The 22814-nt window shown below is 41.3% G+C and overlaps 1 protein-coding gene and 1 long non-coding RNA gene across 6 annotated transcripts in view; one reads left to right on the top strand and one right to left on the bottom strand.

Annotated features, from left to right (window-relative positions):
* The window catches only part of klhdc3 (kelch domain containing 3), a 55351-nt gene extending 54353 nt beyond the window's left edge, over nucleotides 1–998 (bottom strand). For 4 of the 5 annotated variants that reach the window (XM_061910670.1, XM_061910674.1, XM_061910676.1 and 1 more), the window contains exon 1: nucleotides 888–981. The gene's annotated coding sequence lies outside the window, so the exon portion shown is untranslated. Of the gene's footprint in view, nucleotides 1–887 lie in introns of all 5 variants that reach the window. The other variant, XM_061910671.1, reaches the window with a different exon arrangement.
* Nucleotides 309–18989, top strand: LOC133559185 (uncharacterized). Its single transcript, XR_009808119.1, has 2 exons — nucleotides 309–396; nucleotides 18544–18989. It is a non-coding gene; the product is annotated as an uncharacterized LOC133559185 (long non-coding RNA).
* The last annotated feature ends 3825 nt before the right edge of the window (nucleotides 18990–22814 follow it).

Genomic DNA, 22814 nt, shown 5'->3' with positions numbered 1-22814 from the left:
CTTTCAGCAAAAATATGGCAATATCGCGAAATGATCAAGTATGACACATAGAATGGACCTGCTATCCTCGTTTAAATAAGAACATCTCATTTCAGTAGGCCTTTAAACAGGTTAACACTGATATTACATTATGAGGCCCACTTGAGCTAAACATTTTGCTCTTTTTGGTTATCCTATTTCATTGACCCACTTCTCTTATTGACCTCCAACCTTTGTTTGCTCTTAAAAATAAATCCCGAGGAGACCCTGTGAGAGATTACACATCCACATGACTATTTCAAGCCCACGTATCACAACACAACTTGGCAACAATATAATGCAATGTACTCTATTCAAGTACTTGCTCTACTTTTGTGGGTATATCCCGCAGTACAAAGCAAGTCCATGTAACACTAAGTAAGCAGTGTGTATATTAACAGTGTTTTTTTTTTTAAGAATGCACAGAGCAAAGCGTACAAACAGTATTTGTGTTGTTTAGTTTGAAATATGAAGCTGACTAAGGCTGTTTTAGTGCATGTGGTGCTGAGCTACATTCACACAGCCTTACATTGCGGCTTCATTGGCGTTAGCTTTTAAGAGGAGCAGGTTTTATGTTACGCCTTTATGTTAAGGCTGTCACATCACACCCTCGACTTTATTACAAGCGTTTCATGAAGTCGTATTGTTCTGGCACAAACCCACTGGAGGGTCGCCTCCTATGCTAGCTTCCAGGCAATGTGTCGAGACCTTATTTGGCGTTAGCAAGGCGCCTGCACCGGACAGGAAATGACATGAGTTAAAAAAAAACAAAAACGGCGTGTATTTTTCAAACAGGGAAAGTTCGGTTAGGGGACAGCAATCAGCCATTATTATATACTATATTAACAATGGTAGCGGGGTATAAATACCTTGGAGCAGAGTCGGAGGTGGTATGTTTTCAGACGGTGGCAGCGACCTCATGACGTGTGGGGCTGCCGACTACCGGCTGGATCGATACAAATATCGACAGTAACGATACCTAGGGTCGTGTCAGTATCGGATCGATACTAGCGCGATTAAGTTATTTTTCCTGTATTGTTCATATTGTTTAAATTGGTGGTATTTGTGTGAATTGCATAGAACAGTGGTTCTCAACCTTTTTTCAGTGATGTACCCCTGTGAACATTTTTTTAATTCAAGTACCCCCTATTCAGAAGCAAAGAATTTTGGGTTGAAAAAAAAGAGATAAAGAAGTAAAATAAAGCACTATGTCATCAGTTTCTGATTTATTAAATTGTATAACAGTGCAAAATATTGCTCATTTGTAGTGGTCTTTCTTGAACTATTTGGAAAAAAAGATATAAAAATCACTAAAAACATGTTGAAAAATAAAACAAGTGATTCAATTCATAATAAAGATTTCTACACATAGAAGTAATCATCAACTTAAAGTCCCCTCTTTGGGGATTGTAATAGAGATCCATCTGGATTCATGAACTTAAAGGCCTACTGAAATGAGATTTTCTTATTTAAACGGGAATAGCAGGTCCATTCTATGTGTCATACGTGATCATTTCGCGATATTGCCATATTTTTGCTGAAAGGATTTAGTAGAGAACATCCACGATAAAGTTCGCAACTGGAGAAAAGCCCTGCCTCCACCAGAAGTTGCAAACGATGACGTCACATGTTGAGGGCTCCTCATATATTCACATTGGTTTTAATGGGAGCCTCCAACAAAAACAACTATTCCGACCGAGAAAACGACAATTTCCCCATTAATTTGAGCGAGGATGAAATATTCGTGTTTGAATATATTGATAGTGACCGACTAGAAAAAAAAAAAAAAAAAAAGTTGAACAAAAAAACGCGATTGCAATCGCGTTGCATTGAGAGGGATTCATATGTTTTTAGATACATTTACTAGGATACTTCTGGGAAATCCCTTATCTTTCTATTGTGTTGCTAGTGTTTTAGTGAGTTTAACAATACCTGATAGTCGGAAGTGTACGTCCACGGCCGGGTGTTGACGCGCAGTGTCTCGGGGAAGACGACGGCAGCTGTACGGGAGGCACAAGCTCAGCTGATATCCGGTAAGTGGTGACTTTTCAACCACAATTTTCTCACCGAAACCTGCTGGTTGACATTCGGTTGGGATCCATGTTGGCTGCGATCCATAGTAAAGTTTCACGTCCGTGAATTTTAAACAACGAATCACCGTGTGTTTATGTGGCTAAAGGGTAAAGCTTCCCAACTCCGTCTTTCTACTTTGACTTCTCCAATATTAATTGAACAAATTGCGAAAGATTCAGCAACACAGATGTCCAAAATACTGAGTAATTATGCCGTTAAAGCAAACAAATTTTAGCTGTGTGTGTGCGCAGCGCTCATATTCATAACAGCCCGTGACGTTAAGCGTACACGTCATCATTACGCGACGTATTCATGAAAAAAGTCCCGGGAAATTCAAAATGATAATTTAGTAAACTAAAAAGGCCGTATTGGCATGTGTTGCAATGTTAATATTTCATCATTGATGTATAAACTATCAGACTGTGTGGTGGGTAGTAGTGGGTTTCAGTAGGCCTTTAATTCTAAACATTTCTTGACAAAAAAGAAATCTTTAACATCTATTTTTATGGAACATGTCCACAAAAAATCTCGTTGTCAACACTGAATATTGCATTGTTGCATTTCTTTTCACAGTTTATGAACTTACATCTTACATCCTACATCTTACATCTCCTCTCTGAGCTGCCACCTTACCGTGGTAGAGGAGTTTGCGTGTCCCAATGATCCTAGGAGCTATGTTGTCTGGGGGCTTTATGCCCCCTGGTAGGGTCTCCCAAGGCAAACTGGTCCTAGGTGAGGGACCAGACAAAGAGCAGCTCGAAAACCTCTATGAAAAGTAAAAACAAAGGACACAGATTTCCCTCGCCCGGACGCGGGTCACCGGGGCCCCCCTCTGGAGCCAGGCCCAGAGGTGGGGCACGATGGCGAGCGCCTGGTGGCAACGTGGGTCCCCCCTCCAATGGGCTCACCACCCATAGCAGGGGCCATAGAGGTCGGGTGCAATGTGAGCTGGGCGGCAGCCGAAGGCAGGGCACTTGGCGGTCCGATCCTCGGCTACATAAGGTCGCTCTTGGGACGTGGAACGTCACCTCACTGGGGGGAAAGGAGCCTGAGCTAGTGCGCGAAGTAGAGAAATTCCGGCTGGATGTAGTCGGACTCACTTCGACGCACAGCAAGGGCTCTGGAACCACTTCTCTTGAAAGGGGCTGGACTCTCTTTCACTCTGGCGTGGCCGGCAGTGAGAGGCGACGGGCTGGGGGGGCAATTCTGGTTGCCCCCTGGCTTAAAGCCTGCACGTTGGAGTTCAACCCAGTGGACGAAAGGGTAGCCTCCCTCCGCCTTTGGGTGGGGGGACGGGTCCTGACTGTTGTTTGTGCTTACGCACCAAACAGCAGTTCAGAATACCCACCCTTTTTGGGTACACTCGAGGGAGTACTGGAGAGTGCTCCCCCGGGTGATTCCCTTGTCCTACTGGGGGACTTCAACGCTCATGTTGGTAACGACAGTGAAACCTGGAGAGGCGTGATTGGGAAGAATGGTCGCCCGGATCTGAACCCGAGTGGTGTTTTGTTATTGGACTTCTGTGCTCGTCACAGTTTGTCCATTACAAACACCATGTTCAAACATAAGTGTGTCCATATGTGCACTTGGCACCAGGACACCCTAGGCCACAGTTCCATGATCGACTTTGTAGTTGTGTCATCGGATTTGCGGCCTCATGTTTTGGACACTCGGGTAAAGAGAGGGGCGGAGCTTTCTACCGATCACCACCTGGTGGTGAGTTGGCTGCGATGGTGGGGGAGGATGCCGGACAGACCTGGCAGGCCCAAACGCATTGTGAGGGTTTGCTGGGAACGTCTGGCAGAGTCTCCTGTCAGAGAAAGTTTCAATTCCCACCTGCGGAGGAACTTTGAACATGTCACGAGGGAGGTGCTGGACATTGAGTCCGAGTGGACCATGTTCCGCACCTCTATTGTCGAGGCGGCTGAAAGGAGCTGTGGCCGCAAGGTAGTTGGTGCTTGTCGTGGCGGTAATCCTAGAATCCGCTGGTGGACACCAGCGGTGAGGGATGCCGTCAAGCTGAAGAAGGAGTCCTACCGGGTTCTTTTGGCTCATAGGACTCCAGAGGCAGTGGACAGGTACCGACAGGCCAAGCGGTGTGCAGCTTCAGCGGTCACAGAGGCAAAAACTCGGACATGGGAAGAGTTTGGGGAAGCCATGGAAAATGACTTCCGGATGGCTTCGAAGCGATTCTGGACCACCATCCGCCGCCTCAGGAAGGGGAAGCAGTGCACTGTCAACACCGTGTATGGTGCGGATGGTGTTCTGCTGACCTCAACTGCGGATGTTGTGGATAGGTGGAAGGAATACTTTGAAGACCTCCTCAATCCCACCAACACGTCTTCCTATGAGGAAGCAGTGCCTGGGGAATCTGTGGTGGACTCTCCTATTTCTGGGGCTGAGGTTGCTGAGGTAGTTAAAAAGCTCCTCGGTGGCAAGGCCCCAGGGGTGGATGAGATCCGCCCGGAGTTCCTTAAGGCTCTGGATGCTGTGGGGCTGTCTTGGTTGACAAGACTCTGCAGCATCGCGTGGACATCGGGGGCGGTACCTCTGGATTGGCAGACCGGGGTGGTGGTCCCTCTCTTTAAGAAGGGGGACCGGAGGGTGTGTTCCAACTATCGTGGGATCACACTCCTCAGCCTTCCCGGTAAGGTTTATTCAGGTGTACTGGAGAGGAGGCTACGCCGGATAGTTGAACCTCGGATTCAGGAGGAACAGTGTGGTTTTCGTCCTGGTCTTGGAACTGTGGACCAGCTCTATACTCTCGGCAGGGTTCTTGAGGGTGCATGGGAGTTTGCCCAACCAGTCTACATGTGCTTTGTGGACTTGGAGAAGGCATTCGACCGTGTCCCTCGGGAAGTCCTGTGGGGAGTGCTCAGAGAGTATGGGGTATCGGACTGTCTTATTATGGCAGTCCGATCCCTATACGATCAGTGTCAGAGCTTGGTCCGCATTGCTGGCAGTAAGTTGGACACGTTTCCAGTGAGGGTTGGACTCCGCCAAGGTTGCCCTTTGTCACCGATTCTGTTCATAACTTTTATGGACAGAATTTCTAGGCGCAGTCAAGGCATTGAGGGGTTCCGGTTTGGTGGCCGCGGGATTAGGTCTCTGCTTTTTGCAGACGATGTGGTCCTGTTGGCTTCATCTGGCCGGGATCTTCAGCTCTCACTGGATCGGTTCGCAGCCGAGTGTGAAGCGGCCGGAATGAGAATCAGCACCTCCAAATCCGAGTCCATGGTTCTCTCCCGGAAATGGTGGAGTGCCATCTCCGGGTTGGGGAGGAGACCCTGCCCCAAGTGGAGGAGTTCAAGTACCTAGGAGTCTTGTTCACGAGTGGGGGAAGAGTGGATCGTGAGATCGACAGGTGGATCGGTGCGGCGTCTTCAGTAATGCGGACGTTGTACCGATCTGTTGTGGTGAAGAAGGAGCTGAGCCGGAAGGCAAAGCTCTCAATTTACCGGTCGATCTACGTTCCCATCCTCACCTATGGTCATGAGCTTTGGGTCATGACCGAAAGGATAAGATCACGGGTACAAGCGGCCGAAATGAGTTTCCTCCGCCGTGTGGCGGGGCTTTCCCTTAGAGATAGGGTGAGAAGCTCTGTCATCCGGGAGGAACTCAAAGTAAAGCCGCTGCTCCTCCACATCGAGAGGAGCCAGATGAGGTGGTTCGGGCATCTGGTCAGGATGCCACCCGAACGCCTCCCGAGGGAGGTGTTTAGGGCACGTCCAACCGGTAGGAGGCCACGGGGAAGACCCAGGACACGTTGGGAAGACTATGTCTCCCGGCTGGCCTGGGAACGCCTCGGGATCCCCCGGGAAGAGCTAGACGAAGTGGCTGGGGAGAGGGAAGTCTGGGCTTCCCTGCTTAGGCTGCTGCCCCCGCGACCCGACCTCGGATAAGCGGAAGAAGATGGATGGATGGATGGATGGATGAACTTACATTCATATTTTGTTGAACTATTATTCAATAAATATATTTATAAAGGATTTTTGAATCATTGCTGTTTTTAGAATATTAAAAAAAAAATCTCACGTACCCCTTGGCATACATTCAAGTACCCCCAGGGGTCCGCGTACCCCCTGGCATACATTCAAGTACCCCCAGGGGTCCGCGTACCCCCATTTGAGAACCACTGGCATAGAATCTAAGGGAATACGTCATTGGACACAATAGGGCTTTAATGACAAAAAGATTCGTTAGGTTTGCACTATATTTTGCCCAAACAGTAATCAAATGGGGTCAGCACGGTGATAGAGAGGTTAGTGAATGTGCCTCACAATACGAAGGTCCTGAGTTCTTTCTGTGTGGAGTTTTTTTTTTTTTAATTAAATCAACATAAAAAACTAAATATACATTACAGTTGGTGCACCAACCCAAAATCCCTCCCCTACTCATTCTCACTCATTCACACTCATCCACACAAAAGGGGGTTTCCTTCTGTTATTAATATTCTGGTTCCTACCATATCTATCAATACAGTCTGCAAGGGATACAGTCTGTGAAGCATGATTTTGTGTGCTGCTGGTCCACTAATAGTACTAACCTTTAACAGTTCATTTTACTCGTTTCAATTAATAGGTTACCATGAATTGATTTACGTGGACCCCGACTTAAACAAGTTGAAAAACGTATTTGTGTGTTACCATTTAGTGGTCAATTTACGGAATATGTACTGTACTGTGCAATTTACAAACCCCGTTTCCACATGAGTTGGGAAATTGTGTTGGATGTAAATATAAATGGAATACAATGATTTGCAAATCCTTTTCCACCCATAACCAATATAATGGACTACAAACACAAGATATTTGATGTTCAAACTCATAAACTTCATTTTTTTTTGCAAATAATAATTAACTTAGAATTTCATGGCTGCAACACGTGCCAAAGTAGTTAGTTGGGAAAGGGCATGTTCACCACTGTGTTACATCACCTTTTCTTTTAACAACACTCAATAAACGTTTGGGAACTGAGGAAACTAATTGTTGATGCTTTGAAAGTGGAATTCTTTCCCATTCTTGTTTTATGTAGCGCTTCAGTCGTTCAACAGTCCGGGGTCTCCGCTGTCGTATTTAACGCTTCATAATGCGCCACACATTTTCCATGTGAGACAGGTCTGGACTGCAGGCGGGCCAGGAAAGTACCTGCACTCTTTTTTTACGAAGCCACGCTGTTGTAACACTTGTCTTGCTGAAATAAGCAGGGGCATCCATGATAATGTTGCTTGGATGACAACATATGTTGCTCCAAATCCTGTATGGACCACTCAGCATTAATGGTGCCTTCACAGATGTGTAAGTTACACATGCCTTGGGCACTAATACACCCCCATACCATCACAGATGCTGGCTTTTGAACTTTGCGCCTAAAACAACCCGAATGGTTATTTTTCTCTTTGTTCTGGAGGACACCCTGTCCTCTGTTTTCAAATAAAATTTGAAATATGGACTCGTCCGACCACAGAACACCTTTCCACTTTGGTGGTGATATCCTTTACACACGTATGTCGGTTTTTGATGCAGTACCTCCTGAGGGATCAAAAGTCCGTAATATCATCGCTTACGTGCAGTGATTTCTCTAGATACTCTGAACTTTTTGATGATTTTTCAGACCGTAGATGGTAAAATCCCTAAATTCCTTGCAATAGCTCGTCAAGAAATGCTGTTCTAAAACTGTTAGACAATTCGCTTACAAATTGGTGACCCTCGCCCCATCCTTGTTTGTGAATTAATTAGCATTTCATGGAAGCTACTTTTATACCCAATTATGGCACCCACCTGTTCCTAATTAGCCAGCACACCTGTGGGATGTTCCATATAAGTGTTTGATGAGCATTTCTCAACTTTATCAGGATTTATTGCCACCTTTCCAGACTTCTTTGTAACGTGTTCCTGGCATCAAATTCTAAAGTTAATGATTATTTGCAATAAAAAAATGTTTTTCAGTTTGAACATCAAATATGTTGTCTTTGTAGCATATTCAACTGAATATGGCTTGAAAAGGATTTGAAAATCATTGTATTATGTTTATATTTACATCTAACACAATTTCCCAACTTATATGGAAACAGGGCTTGTACTAACAAATGTTTCAATCAATCAATCAATAAATCAATTACTAGTTTCTATGTAACTGTTTTTATTTTATTTTATATAAGTTTTTGTTCAGGAAAATGTTTTTTTTTTTTAAGATAAAGGGCATTATTGTCACCAGACTAAGTTGTCAATTAAATTAGATAGTTTAAAGGGTTCTTATAAACAAGGTCCAGTCCAGATCTTTGTGGACTTTGCATGTTCTCCCCAGGACTGTGTGGGTTCCCTCTGGGTACTATGGCAACGGTTTTTAACCAGGGTTCAATCGAACCCTAGCGGTTCGGTGAGTTGACCTCAGGGGTTCGGCGGAAATCAAAACACACCCGACTCTACGTGTAAATACAAACTTCTCCCTGTTGGCATATTACTTATACGGCAACAGCTGATTGATTTGCAGGTGTGTAATTTGTTGTGAATTTATGCACTGTCTTAGTTTTGTTGTTTGAACAAGGTGATGTTCATGAACAGTTAATTTTGTGCACCAGTAAAAAAAAAATATGGTAACACTTTAGTATAGGGAACATAGTCACCATTAATTAGTTGCTTATTAACATGCACATTAGTAACATATTGGTTCTTAACTAGTCATTAGGTACTAATTAATGCCTTATTCAGCATGGCCTTATTAGAACCCTATCCCTCTAACCCTGACCCTAACCCTAACCAAATAACTCTAAATGAAGTCTTTATTACTTAGAATATATTCTATAGTGTCCATATAACTCTAAATTAAGTCTTTGTTACTTAGAATATGTTCCCCTATACTAAAGTGTTACCAAAAACATACAACTTTGTCTTTAATTTGACAAAAAGGCAGACGTTTTATGAATAGTTCAGTACACTTTTTTTCAATCATATCTTATTACATATGTTTTGTATTTAATGTATATTATTACTTTGTATTTCATTTACTTACTTTTTTGTAAAATAACTCTGACCTAGTATCCTCTATTTATTTACATGGTGTCAGTTTACAAATATACTAAACCACTCCTCTGTACGTCTTCAGCATGATTTGTATAATCTACCCTGAACTGTAAAATGTGGTGGAAACACAAACCACACACTTCTACAGTAAGCTCGAGTTCCAGGAGCTACAGGATACAGGCATAGGCGCCGATTTCGCGGGGGCTTAAGGGCCCGAGTACCCACGGACAATGACGAGCTCCCACGTGGGATTGACGGCAACTTTCAATCTTTAAAATAATTTTTGAAAAATCAATCTCGTAGTAGTTAATTTTATGGCGAGTTTTGTCTGTTTTACAAAATAATAAAACCACAAATCATATGGGATATTAACTTTGCTGAATTTCCTTTTGTTTTTTTAATACACACACACCGAGCACCTAATGACAGAAATGTAGATTGGCGCCTATGAATCCAGGAACCGTAAGTTCCTGAACTTTTCGTGTAAAAGGGGACAGAGCGGACGCAACCATCTGCCACATCAGAGGCACTTTTCCTAAATACAGCTACAAAAGTAAAATAAAAAAGAACAACAACAAAAAAGAGCAATACATAATACATATCACGCACATTTGATTGCACCAGGAATAGACAAGCAACCACACATACATCGCGGTGGCCTCTGCGGTGCTCCACGCCATCTTCTGCTGAGGGTGGTGGTGCAGTCAGAGACAGGAACAGACCCAACAAAGCAACCAGGAGAGCCAATGCTCTCTTGTCCAGTAGATGTCAACAAGGATGATCTAGAATCCGTCCAGGGAGACCAAAGTGTCCAATACCTGCTATTTCAACCAGTGCTCCGTGAAGCTCGTCCATTCCGACGCTCAACGCTAGCGCCACAGCCTAGTCTCTTCCTCTACATTTTTTCCGGTCTCTCCAAGCGGACTCCATCTAGGGTGTGGCAGAGAGCCAGAAGACAGATCCAAAAGTTCACAAAATAGAACTAATATGCAGCAATGAGGCCACGAAAGTGCTATCCCTTGATGCGCCGTCCCGAAGGTGCCCAAACCAAAAGGCAACAAAAAAAAACAAAAACAAGAAGGGAACATCAGTAACTCAAGCTGAGAGTATTGGGGGGTCCAGGAGGGTGCCGAAAATAATACAGAAGCACTGCCTTAAAGGGGAACATTATCACCAGACCTATGTAAGCGTCAATATATACCTTGATGTTGCAGAAAAAAAGACCATATGTTTTTTTAACCGATTTCCAAACTCTAAAAGGGTGAATTTGGCAATTTAAACACCTTTCAATTGTTCGCCTGTCGGAACAATGACCTTTCACCCGTGACGTCACATCGTGAAGTGACCCGCCATTTTCTCAAACACATTACACACACCAAGTCAAATCAGCTCTGTTATTTTCCGTTTTTTCGACTGTTTTCCGGTACTTTGGAGACATCATGCCTCGTCGGTGTGTTGTTGGAGGGTGTAACAACACGAACAGAGACGGATTCAAGTTGCACCAGTGGCCAAAAGATGCAAAAGTCCCTCGTTTGTTCCGCACACTTTGCCGACGACAGCTATGCTACGACAAAGATGGCAAGAATGTGTGGATATCCTGCGACACTCAAAGTAGATGCACTTTCAACGATAAAGTCAACAAAATCACAAAGGTGAGTTTTTTTTTATGTTATTGACTTATGTGGAGTGTGCTAATCAGACATATTTGGTCACGGCCTGACTGCAAGCTAATCGATGCTAACATGCTATTTAGGATAGCTGTATGTACATATTGCATCAATATGCCTCATTGTAGCTATATTTGCATCTAGCCTTTCCCTCCATCCACATGTAATGCCAAACAAACACATACCAATCGTTGGTTAGAAGGCGATCGCCGAATTCGTCCTCGCTTCCCCCCGTGCCGCTGTCTGTCTTGGTATGGCTCAAAAGCTTCTGTTTCTCCTTTAATTTTGTTTTCGGTACCTGCCTCCACACTCCAACCATCCGTTTCAATACATGCGTAATCTGTTGAATCGCTTACGGCGCTGAAATCCGAGTCTGAATCCGAGCTAATATCGCTATACCTTTCTGTGCTATCCGTCATGTTTTTTTCTGTGTGGTCACACTGTGACATCACAGGATAATGGACGGGTGGATATAACGACGGTTAAATCAGGCACTTTGAAGCCGTTTTTCGGGATATTGGTGATGGGTAAAATTTGGAGAAAAACTTTGAAAAATAAAATAAGCCTCTGGGAATTGATTTTTTTATTGGTTTTAACCCTTCAGAAATTGTGATAATGTCCCCCTTTAATTGAACGATATTGCAATCTAAAACACCACATTTGTAAGTATCAAATAATTATAGTTTAATTTTACTTACACGTACAAAGTTTCCAAGGCAGGTGCGTGTTAGAAAGTAGCCAGTGACATAAGCTGCTTATAATGAATGTATGAGGCTTCTCCTGGGAATTCCGAGAAGCGCCAGTGCAAGCCAGATGTTTGTTAGTGTTGGGGTGCCCACTTTCTCAGCGTTGCTACGCAACCTTATGTATAAGTTTATGTGTACGGCATCTGAGTCTGAAAATGACATAATCACTGTGTTAACGAACCCTGGCTGCAGTTCTGTTAGGTACTCATCTGGACTGTGGAACCATTGGCACACACGTTTGTATGTTAGAAACTGACATTTGGGCTTCATGTTTTATGTTTTTAATGTTTTTTTGTTTTTTTTATGTTTTAGTGTTTTGTTTTTAATGTTTTGTATTGTGTTTTTATATGTTTAATGGATCTTAAGGTCCGCAATAAAGATTGATGATGATGAAACGTGTTTGCATCAATCAATTTACTGTGTGTTGCCAAAGACAAATTTCGAAGCTACTTCAACTTAATTTAAGACAGTGTAAGTCAATTGCAGACATCCATGCATCCATCCATTTCCTACCGCTTGTCCTTTTTGGGGTCGCGGGCGGTGCTGGAGCCTATCGAAACTCCATTTACGCGGAAAGGGGGGGTGGGGGGGGGGGGTACACCCTGGACAAGTTGCCACCTCATCACAGAGCCAACACAGAAAGACAGACAACATTCCCACTCACATTCACACACTAAGGCCAATTTTGTGTCAACAATCAACCTTTCTCCAGGTGCATGTCTTTGGAGGTAGTAGGAAGGCCGAGTACCCAGAGGAAACCCACGCAGACATGAGGAGAACATGCAAACTCCACTAAAAAAAACCCTGAGCATGGGGATCGAATCCAAAACCTTAATATTGTGGGGCAAGAACTAACCCCTGTGTCACCGTTCTGCCCTGTATTGAAATTGGATCGGATTATGGGTATCGGCCAAGACTGTAGGCCCCAATATCTATGTCAAATTGGAAGTGAAAAAGTTGTAACGGGACACCCCAAGTTAGTGTATGTCGTCGCTATAACTATGCAAATGTAAACATCTCACACTATATTCAGATCATGTCAAGCGCAAGATAAGAGTTATTGTCCAACAGGTTTTGTAAGCTCTTAACATGAAAGAGCTATGTAAAAAACACAAAAATATAATTGTTCATAAGTAGTTTGCAGATAAAACGATTAGGCCTATTTTATAAATGACAAAGTTTTTTTTGTTTGAAAAGCGATCTCCCATCACAATCAGTAGATGGCGCCCTCCTGTTAATTCTTAAGCATCAGAACAACAGACCCTCAAATAATAGAGTATGACTTTATTATATACATATAATAACATATGTTAGTGTTGAACCAATAACAGGATCAAAAGAACAATTTGGATCACATATTGCTTTTGAGTATTTCACTTTTAGCTTTTCATGTGCAACTTTGACATTTTTCTGCAGTTGTCAGCAATGGAGTCCTTCTGTCAGGCTTGTCCCTGACAGTTTTGGTCTATGTCTTAGTTTTTCCTCTGCGTTTGTCTTTAGTTCCTGTCAGCACTCTTATTTTGGTTCTGTTTCCTGTTTGTCTCCCTGAGTGCTGTGTAACCCTCAGCTATGGCTGATTGGCACCTGGCAACACCTGGGATCAATCAGCCAGCCACTATTTAAGACCTGTTTTCTCCTCCAGTCAGGGCTGGATTATTGTCGTGTCAATGTCATTTTCTACTTGTCATTCCTACTGGTAGTGTGAATGCAGCGTAGCGGTAAGCTATATTTGGTAGATGTTTTGTAGCTTACTGTTTTTTGTTCCCTGCTTCCGATTTGTTTGTTCATAGCCCTTAGTTTGTTATACCCGCCCACGTGCGTGCTTTTTGTTTGTACCCTTTGTTTGTTCTAATTGTAGTATTTTAAATTAAATTATGTTTTCCTGCAAAATGCCTCCCTCCTTCTCTGCATCTTGGGGTTCGTCACCAAAGAACTCTGACACCTTCAGTCAACAAGTCAATTAAACATCAGTTTATGCCAGACAGTCTCATTGTGGTATGTTTGACTGTTGGTAAAATACTGACAGTTAAAAGAAAAGCTTCGTGAGATCTATTTGTTCATTAGATATTCTCGCTTCGGTATTCATAGCATGTTTCTAGCTCTCTTATCAGTTTGTGAAGGATCAGGATTTTTTCTGTCTTTTTAATAAATGAATAAGTGAACTGAAAACATAAAACAACACTTCAGAAAAATACAGCAGCAACATTATTTTGACAATAAATGACCAGTGAGTAATCTTTAACAGTAAAAGGTAGCACGGCAATGTCAGCAAAATAAATTGAATAAAACTATCATTATTCTATTTCTTCATCACTAATCAAGTTATTTATATTTTTTAATACTTTCTCTTCCATTAAAAGGTCACCTAAACACAAAGAGTGAACACATTTTCATTAAAAAAATGTAAAACATATACATTATGTGTTGGCAATTAAGTGTCAACGTGTTTAATTTTTTGCATTTTCCTTTATTTAACATGGTAAAAACTCATTGAGATAAACATCTCTTTTGCAAGAGTGACCTGGCCAAGAAGGCAGCAAAACGGGTTCCATAATACATATAACAACAACAACAAAAAACAACAGCAGTTGCACACTATATCAAAAACTAAAATACAAATGAGTTACAACATTAACATAAAAACACACAATAGGTAAAAAAATAAATGTGCCAGTAAAAACAATTTAAAAACTAATTAAAAACAAGTACAGTGCCAAAAAGAACACGTTTCTTTATCTTTTAAAATGCCCTTCAATTCCCCCAAAGTGATGAGTTCAGGTAGCCTCAGATCTGTGACGCTTTGCTGGCAGTGTGGTGATACGGGTGTGTTCTCTCGTTGATGCAGTCGGGTAAGACACAGCGTGAAGGTAAGAAATTATTTATTTTTACTAAAGAACAAATTAAGAACAAAAACACTTGCACAAGGCACTAAAGGAAAAACAAACAGAACTAGCATGGGAGCTAGAAAGAACAAAAAGCGCTAGCATGTGAGCTGGGGACTAGCAACGGAATAACGTGGAAGCTAACAAGTAAAAAGGTATTTTACCACAAGCGGGAGTCAGCGACGTCACCTGTTGCATCGAATACAAACTAGAATCCGAGGTCGAATGAACAAAAAGGGCAGGCTTAAATAGAGGGGATAATCACAAAGCAGGTGCGAGTGAAAAACAATTGGCAGGTGACACAAATGCGTAACTATGGAAACGGAACAAACAGGAAGTGCCACCAGAAAGTAAGGATGACAAAATAACCAGATGTGATACAAAACGGAACCAAAAACCAGAATATGACATGATCCAAGTAGCGGATCATGACAAGATCCTTTTGAAATTAATTCCATCACCACGGAGCAACATATTAAAGTTAAAGTACCAATGATTGTCACACACACACTAGGTGTGGTGAAATGTGTCCTCTGCATTTGACCCATTCTCTTGTTCATCTCCTGGGAGGTGAGGGGAGCAGTGGGCATATATCTGAAGGCTTTTAAACATTTTTTTTTTTTTTAGAAAGAATAGAGTTGGTTCTAGGAACAAACACGCCTGGAATGTTTTGTGACCTTAAATTGTAATGACTGGAGTCTCTACATATATAGAAAGTTGAATAGGTGGGAATCAGACCAAGAAGTGTTTTTAATTTTGTTTTTAAAAACATCCATTGAGAAAGTCTGTGTACTGGTAAGCACAGACATTTTGATGTTTCAGACAAAGTGCAATGGTGGACAAGGTTGCCACAACCAGTAATAAAACGTAAGGCACAGTGGTATACAGTATACAGTTTTTTCAGATTAGTGTCGAGTGCATTAATGAAAAGCAAGTCTCCATTATCCAGCAAAGGCATGAAAGTGGTCAGGATCTAACGTTTACTTACTTGTAAGGAAAAACTAAATTTGTTTCTGAAGAAAATTTTAAATTTTGACATACGTTTTTCTATGTGTGTTTTAAAGGACTCTTCAATAACAATCCCAAATAACTTTTATGTCGTGACCATTTCAAGTTCAAACATATAACCGGTTATTATTTTTGTAATGTACAATGGCAGTGGTTGGCCATTTGAAAATAACATCACCTTAGATTTCTCTGCATTTTCCACTAGTCTCAGCTGAGTCAATTGGGATTGAACAACATCAAAAGCAGACTGAAATAGCTCAAGAGTTTGCGCAACAGCAGCAAGTATATGACCATGTCATCTGAAAATTAAAATGGAACACAGCATCTGACACATTATCAGAGAAATCATTTACATACAGTAGATGGAAAACAACAATGGACGTAATTTGAAACCCTGAGATTCACCCTTAAATACAGAGTGAAAAGATGAAGAGCACCCAGCAAACTGGACGAATTGGGTTCTGTTCATTAGAACGTCACTTACAGCATGCTGAGATAGGCCAATCCTGACCAGTCCATGTGCTAAAATATTATGGTCGACCGTATCAAATGCTTTCGACGGGTCAATAAATAGAGCTACACAATATTTTCGCAATCCAATGCCTCAATTATGTCATTTACAACTTTGATAGCAGTGGTTATGAAGCGATGTATCTTTCTAAAACCTGATTAATTTTGAGGAAGCAGACCAAAGGTTTGTTAGAAATATTAAAGTTGTTCACTAACAATCTTTAGAAGAACTTTGCTGGGACCCATTACTTGGTGACGGGTCAATAGTTATTAGTAGCTGTGGGATCTCCTCCTTTCAACAAAGGTAAACCATAAACAAGTTGTCAGATCATTTGTAATTCCAGTCTCATAAATTGATTTTAGGACAAAAATTATTGTGATCTGGAGGTTTTAGCTAGATAAAACTCAGACGTTGACTTCTTGACAGGAGAAGTAATGCAATTTCGGTCGGAGCTGCCTAAAAAACATCCAGTCAGCCTGGTATTTAGTATTTCTAGCCTTGACCCGGGAAGAATCCCTTTCTTTCAGTGGCGTGCCTAGAGGGTGGCTGGGGTGACATGTGCCACCCCTAACATCTGACAGGCCACCTGCGGTACCACCCCACTCAGAGCCAAAACGGTGTTTTTCACACTAGGGTACACGTACCACTCAGGCTCCATCTAGTTGTACACAAAATAACTCCTTAATTCATGAAGCCCCAAATTACAGCCCCCGGATTGTCCCAAGTTAATTTTTAGAGTACCAGTAGAGTTGAAAAACAAGTTGACTTTATTTGTGTTTCATTTTATCCAAAAATAACAATAACAAAGTGGATGAGGAGAAAACAGGGGACAAACGCAAAAATATTGTCATTCCATATGTATTACATGTATCTGAGAAACTCTAATCAACACAACATCCAAGTACACAAACCAGGCAACACCCTGAGACAGAGACTAGTGCATCCTAAAGACCGGACACCCCACACACACAAAAACAATCTGGTGCATGCTATCCAGTGTAATGATGAATGCACTGATCCATATATTGGGGAAACAAAACAACCACTAAGCCGACGCATGGCACAGCATAGACGGACACAATCTTCAGGCACCTCGGGGAGAAACAGCCCTCCTTTGAGAACACAAATGTACAGATTCTGGACAAGGACGACAAAGGGTACGAAAGAGGAGTGAAGGAAGCCATCTATGTCAAGTTTGAAAAAACATCCCTGAACAGAGGAGGTGGTCTGTGACACCACCTGTCTCCCACATAAAACACTGTCCTTTCAACCATTCCTAAAATACTCTGCAATTTAGCTTCCAACAAATAACAGGAATTAGAAACATTCTGGTTCGAAAAAGAGACCAGTATGCCAATTATTTACAACTGAATGGAAAGCTTTCGTGGGGGATTCCGACTATATTGGGCTGACAGCAGTCGATCCACACGATCGTTCTGCCACACAATACCTCAACGATAACGAGGGGAAATTACACTTCAACAACTGTCATTGGCTTTGACAGTAGGATTGCTCGTTTGCATCAAAACAGTTGTTTTTCTCACTACAATAGGGTGAAACCATCCTTGCCCAGGCACACCCTCCTGGTTTTGGAGTATAAATATTTGGGATTTTGGCACCAGCCGTTAAACTAGATCTGACCGATCTAAGTCTATGAGCAAGAACTGATGATGCCTCCTCGGATGAACGTCGAAACGTTTTCAAAGACAACCCAAACAGTCCAGTTGCAATCGATTGAATGCCCTGAGATGCCAATTACCTGGATGAATAAAAAACATTCATAGACTTTCTAAAAGTAAATTCAAGATTATAATTCATGCATCTCTCACCTGTTAGAAGACAAATGTGGCCGTGGACCGACAGGCTGATCCACTTTCTCATCCCGAAGATAGTGAAATAGAACCCAAAAAGATGCTTCCTGCAAAAACTTTTTTTAACCCTCTGTGAGGATTGTGATAGATTCTTCATCTAAGCCAGTGGTCCCCAAGCTATGGCCCGCGGACCAGATAGCCCACAGGTGTTCGAGATCTGGCCCGCGGAAAGTCCCAAGTTAATAGTTTTTTATTTTTTTAAATCTGTCATTTCTAATCCATTTTCTACCGCTTGTTGCTTGTTACTCTCAGAGTCTCCTAGCTCCTCAGGCAAATCACATTGTCTAAAAATGCATTTTCCAATCGATGACGTGATATCATATATATATATATATATATATATAAATTATTTTAACCCAATGTGGCCCCCGGGTCAAAAAGTTTGGGGACCCCTGATCTAAGCGGAATAATGTAAGCGTCTTTTCGGTCGGCATCCCGGCGAGAGTATTGTTTTATTTTAGTTTTTTATGATAAATTTGTATGATTAGCGCCTAGCAATGCTGCGAATATTATAGTGTCACAATGAAACTGCATCCATCACTCGGCGTCTAAAACGTATTGCTCATTTTCTTTGAGTTCGGGCTCTGAAATATAAGGTCATGCATCACAATTTTTCCAATAGTAATCGTTGTTGGCTCTCAGAAAGTTTGCTTGATTAGCTTTGATGTTGATGGAGAAGGGCTCTGTTGTTCCTAGCGTGGTATCACATGATCACGTGACTGGCTTCATCTTTATCTCTCAAAAGGGCCAAAGACCTCAACGGTGGAAAGGCGGAGGATGATTGCTAACCCTAAGGAGCCTCTCAACGGCTGGGATGGCGGATGAAGGCTGCAGCCGAAAAGGGTCCCCAGTCGTCTTGGACTCCATGCCACTGGACCCTGACCTGGATCTGTCAATGATCGTGTGGTGACTGTCTGTGCACCAGTCTCCCCACGTTAAACAAAATCACGCACAGGTATCCTCCATACAGGGATACCCCCCTACTAAGAGGATCGTCATATTCGTTTCGAGCGACCGCCGATGATGATCCGATATTGATATCAAATATCGATATCCAATATCAATATTGAATAACTATAATGCATTTAAAAACACAACATTTTTAAGTATAAATTATAATTACTTACATGTTCAACATCTTCAAGGCAGAAGTGTATTAGAAAGGATCCAATAAAAAATGTGTCTGCATCATTCAATTTACAGCGTCATGAGCTTAACTTTTTATTTTTAATTACTTTGCATCGCAAAAAAGTAACTACCACTCCACATCTATTAAAAAAGAGCATAAGTCCATTCCAGATGTTTAATATTAAAGAGGATAGTGTGCTCCTTACCTGTCATTGTTCTCTGTTTGATTAATTTCACTCGATCAAACATTTCCAACATTTCACAAAATAATAAAAGTATATGCTGCGATTTAGGCAGGTATCGTATCGCAGTAGTATCGGTATTGGCCAATATTTGAGTCTTCAATATTACTATAGTATGTGGGGGGCTCATCCTTTGTCATTTCTAATACAAAGTAGTGTATAGTACAAACACAATATGTCAGTAAACTTGCTATAAAAGCACTAAAAACTACAACAAAGTGGGCGAGGACAAGACGCTGTCAAAGTGGAGCCAGATAAATAAGACCCACCCACAAAAGGGCACATCCTGAAGAGGAAAGCGGCTTGAATACGGTCTGTAAAACATTATAAATGCAACATTTTGACCAAAGAACCACCATTACATGTTATGTGTTAAGATCCGTACTCAGATCTTCTCATATTATTGTTTATTGTTTCCATTGTTGTATCACTCCGTCATCCTACCTCTTATTTCCTGTTTGTTCCGTCACTCATTAGTTCACCTGCTACTCACGGTCCCGCACACCTGCTACAAATAATCACCTTCCCTTTATAAGCCTTCCTCTTTTCATTCTTTCGCCTGGGACTTTAGTTTGCTCTCACGCAACTACACGTCTGTTTTGATCGTTTGCTTTCACGCAATTCCTACTATTTTCGCGAGTTCTTACGCTACGCATCTCGTTATTAGCTCACATGCTAAATGTTTTATTTACTCCTTTTTGTGTGCCAACGTGCCAGTTTAATTTCCTATTTTGTATCTCCTAGTTCTCATACTAGCGTCTTTGGTTTGCCTTTTGTTAGCTCCAGTGTTTTTGTTATAGCTCTCCTTCTGTTATTTAGAATAAATTGGTTATATCTTACCTTTGTTGTGTTCTTCGTTTTGACGCATCCTCGAGGGAATCGAACCCGGAACCACAATGCCGAACAGGCGTAACATTATGTAGACCATATGGGAGTGTTTTCAATGTAGAATTTATTTTTTATAGCATGCGACCCCTTTAATCCGCCTTATAATCTGGTGCGCCTTGTATGAAAAAAGACCCGTTCATGGACAGTGCGCTTTATAATCTGGTGTGCCATATGGTCCTAAAAAAGGGTACTTGAATTGACTTATACATGGGTCACCTAATAGCGACCATAGGAAAATATGGACTTGATTGTTTGATTGATTGATTGGAACTTTTATCAGTAGATTGCACAGTACAGTACATATTCCGTACAATTGACCACTAAATGGTAAAACCCGAATAAATGTTTCAACTTCTTTAAATCGGGGTCCACATTAATCAATTCAGATAGGAGAACGCGTTGTATAGTATATATGACATGAACTGAATTGGGATGATTTTTCAAAGCATTAGTTTGCAAATGGTTGGGTTTAAACTGATCAAGCAGGTCTCAGAAGCTCAGGCTGGAGTGAAAGTAGAGACTTGTCAGGGGATTATGCCACTGAGCCAACAAGTTACAGCTGCCATGACCTGCCCGCACCACTAGCCCGGTTTGATCCTCCTAAGGGGAGCTTTGATGGATCCATTATGTTGCAGACATTCCATCCTTGTGCCAGCTGCATGTCATGCACAATGGCAGGACTGTGCAGAGCGACAGCTGCCAGTAGTTGCTCTTTGCATCTCTCATAGGTGATTACTTACAAGCAATGACACAAGCTAAACAAAAACTATAGGAATCCAAAAGGATCTGAGACAAATGAAATGGATAAATATGTCTCAGGTTTTCTCTCTAATATTTCTCAATCGTGATAGCTACAATACACACAAAGAAGCTTACACAAGTCATGATCACACAAACCTGTCCACACAGCAGTACTTTCTCATACTGTTTATATTGCACAATTGCAGTTGGATGATGTTATTTATTTGGAAGAAGTCCCAAGAATTTGTGGATGTGACTTGGGTAAGTGTAATAAAGGTTTCTGGGTCACTTGTTTTGCTTTTGACCTGGTACACACACGCCTCAATGAGCCCAGAAATGATACTGAGGCATTCACAGATTTACATGAAATCAACCTCTCCCTGTAAGGCATTTAACGCAGGGTTATACATAACCACAATGTATGCCACAGGGTATGCAATGCATGAACATTTCCACCGAGATGTAGAGTTCAGTTTCATAAGTCACAGTTTGGTTTGGAACGACACACCTTTATTTTGCTTGAGTATCCACTTGAAGTTTAATTAATGGAATCAGTGTGCACCTCCCGTGATAGAAAATGGATGGGTGGATGGATGGTGTGTAACTCGCCAATGAACTGAAATGAAAATAAAAGTGTAAATATTATCTGACAATCCTAAAAACTGCATGTTTACCAATCAACAGACAGAAGCACACCACTAGCGTACCCCATAGGCGTAGATACTGGGGGGGACATGAACAAAAAACGAAAAAGTGGAAGCGAGTGGAACAAAAAAGGAGTGAAACAGCTCTGTTATTTTTAAAAAGAGCAACATCAGTCTGACTAAGTTTCATACCAACACAGAGAGAACGCATCATACTTGACCTTTTAGTAACTTATTATGTGGAACTATGTTGACTTGATAGTAGATAGAGTAATGAGGCAGTTAAAGTAATGAAAAGTGGAGAAACTGAGAAAGCTCTGTACACTAAAAAATGTTGGGTTAAAAAATAACCCAATTTTAACCCAAATGCTGGTGCATAAAGGACAAACCCCTATTTGAGTTATTTTAACTCAACATTTTGGGTACATTTTTTCAACCCAACTTTTATGTTGAATTATTTAACCCAAAAGTTGAGCTATGCTAACTCAATGTTGGGTGATTATAAACATTGTTAATGAGATGAATCCATAATACAATTCCCTTCAAGAAAAAAACAACTTTTTAATTAAAAAAAGTTTTTTACCCAAAAATGTGTTACTCGTTGGAAAAAAATGGTTCATAATTTTGAAAACCCAGAAAATAATATTAAAATAATACCCTTATAACCCCAAATATGGATTGCTGTTCATAAAAATCAATCCAAAATTTAAACCCAACACTAGCAACTCATAAATTGGGTTATCCAAATAACCCAGTATTTTTTAGTGAATGAGTGAAATATATGTTTCACTGTTATTCCTTTTTAAACACACTATTATATGTTAACATGAGAATAGCTAACACAGACAGGGAGGAGTCGGGACTGTCAAGTGAATCTTTACGGTGTAAGGTAAGATTTTAACATAATGATTTTATAATGATTATTATAAAAAAGGGAGAACAGCTGATGACTGTGACACATGTTGATACAGTACATTACTATATTTAATGCTGTCTGTTGTAAATACGTTAAAGTCATGCAGGGACATCAATGGCTTGAAGCAGGGAGTAAAAGTGAAGGAGATACAGGACTAAATGTACAGATAAAAGAGAGTGAAGTGTTCATTTACGGGAGTTCTCAAAAAAAGGAAAATTGGAACTATATATATATATATATATATATATATATATATATATATATATATATATATATTGCAGCCGGGGCGCTAATTAATTTAAAACCTCTTCTCACTCCTGCGCTTACCAAAGGAATACGGTAAAAGTAAGCTTGCGCTAATTATTTTAAAACCTCTTCTCACTCCGACACTTACCAAAGGTATGCAGTAAAAATTTGAGTGTGATGTAAGCTTGGACCTTAAATCCTACTGAATAGC

The sequence above is a fragment of the Nerophis ophidion genome, linkage group LG09, assembly GCF_033978795.1.
Source record: "Nerophis ophidion isolate RoL-2023_Sa linkage group LG09, RoL_Noph_v1.0, whole genome shotgun sequence".
NCBI classification, from domain to species: Eukaryota; Metazoa; Chordata; class Actinopteri; order Syngnathiformes; family Syngnathidae; genus Nerophis; species Nerophis ophidion.
This window is presented reverse-complemented; position numbering and strand designations above follow the sequence as displayed.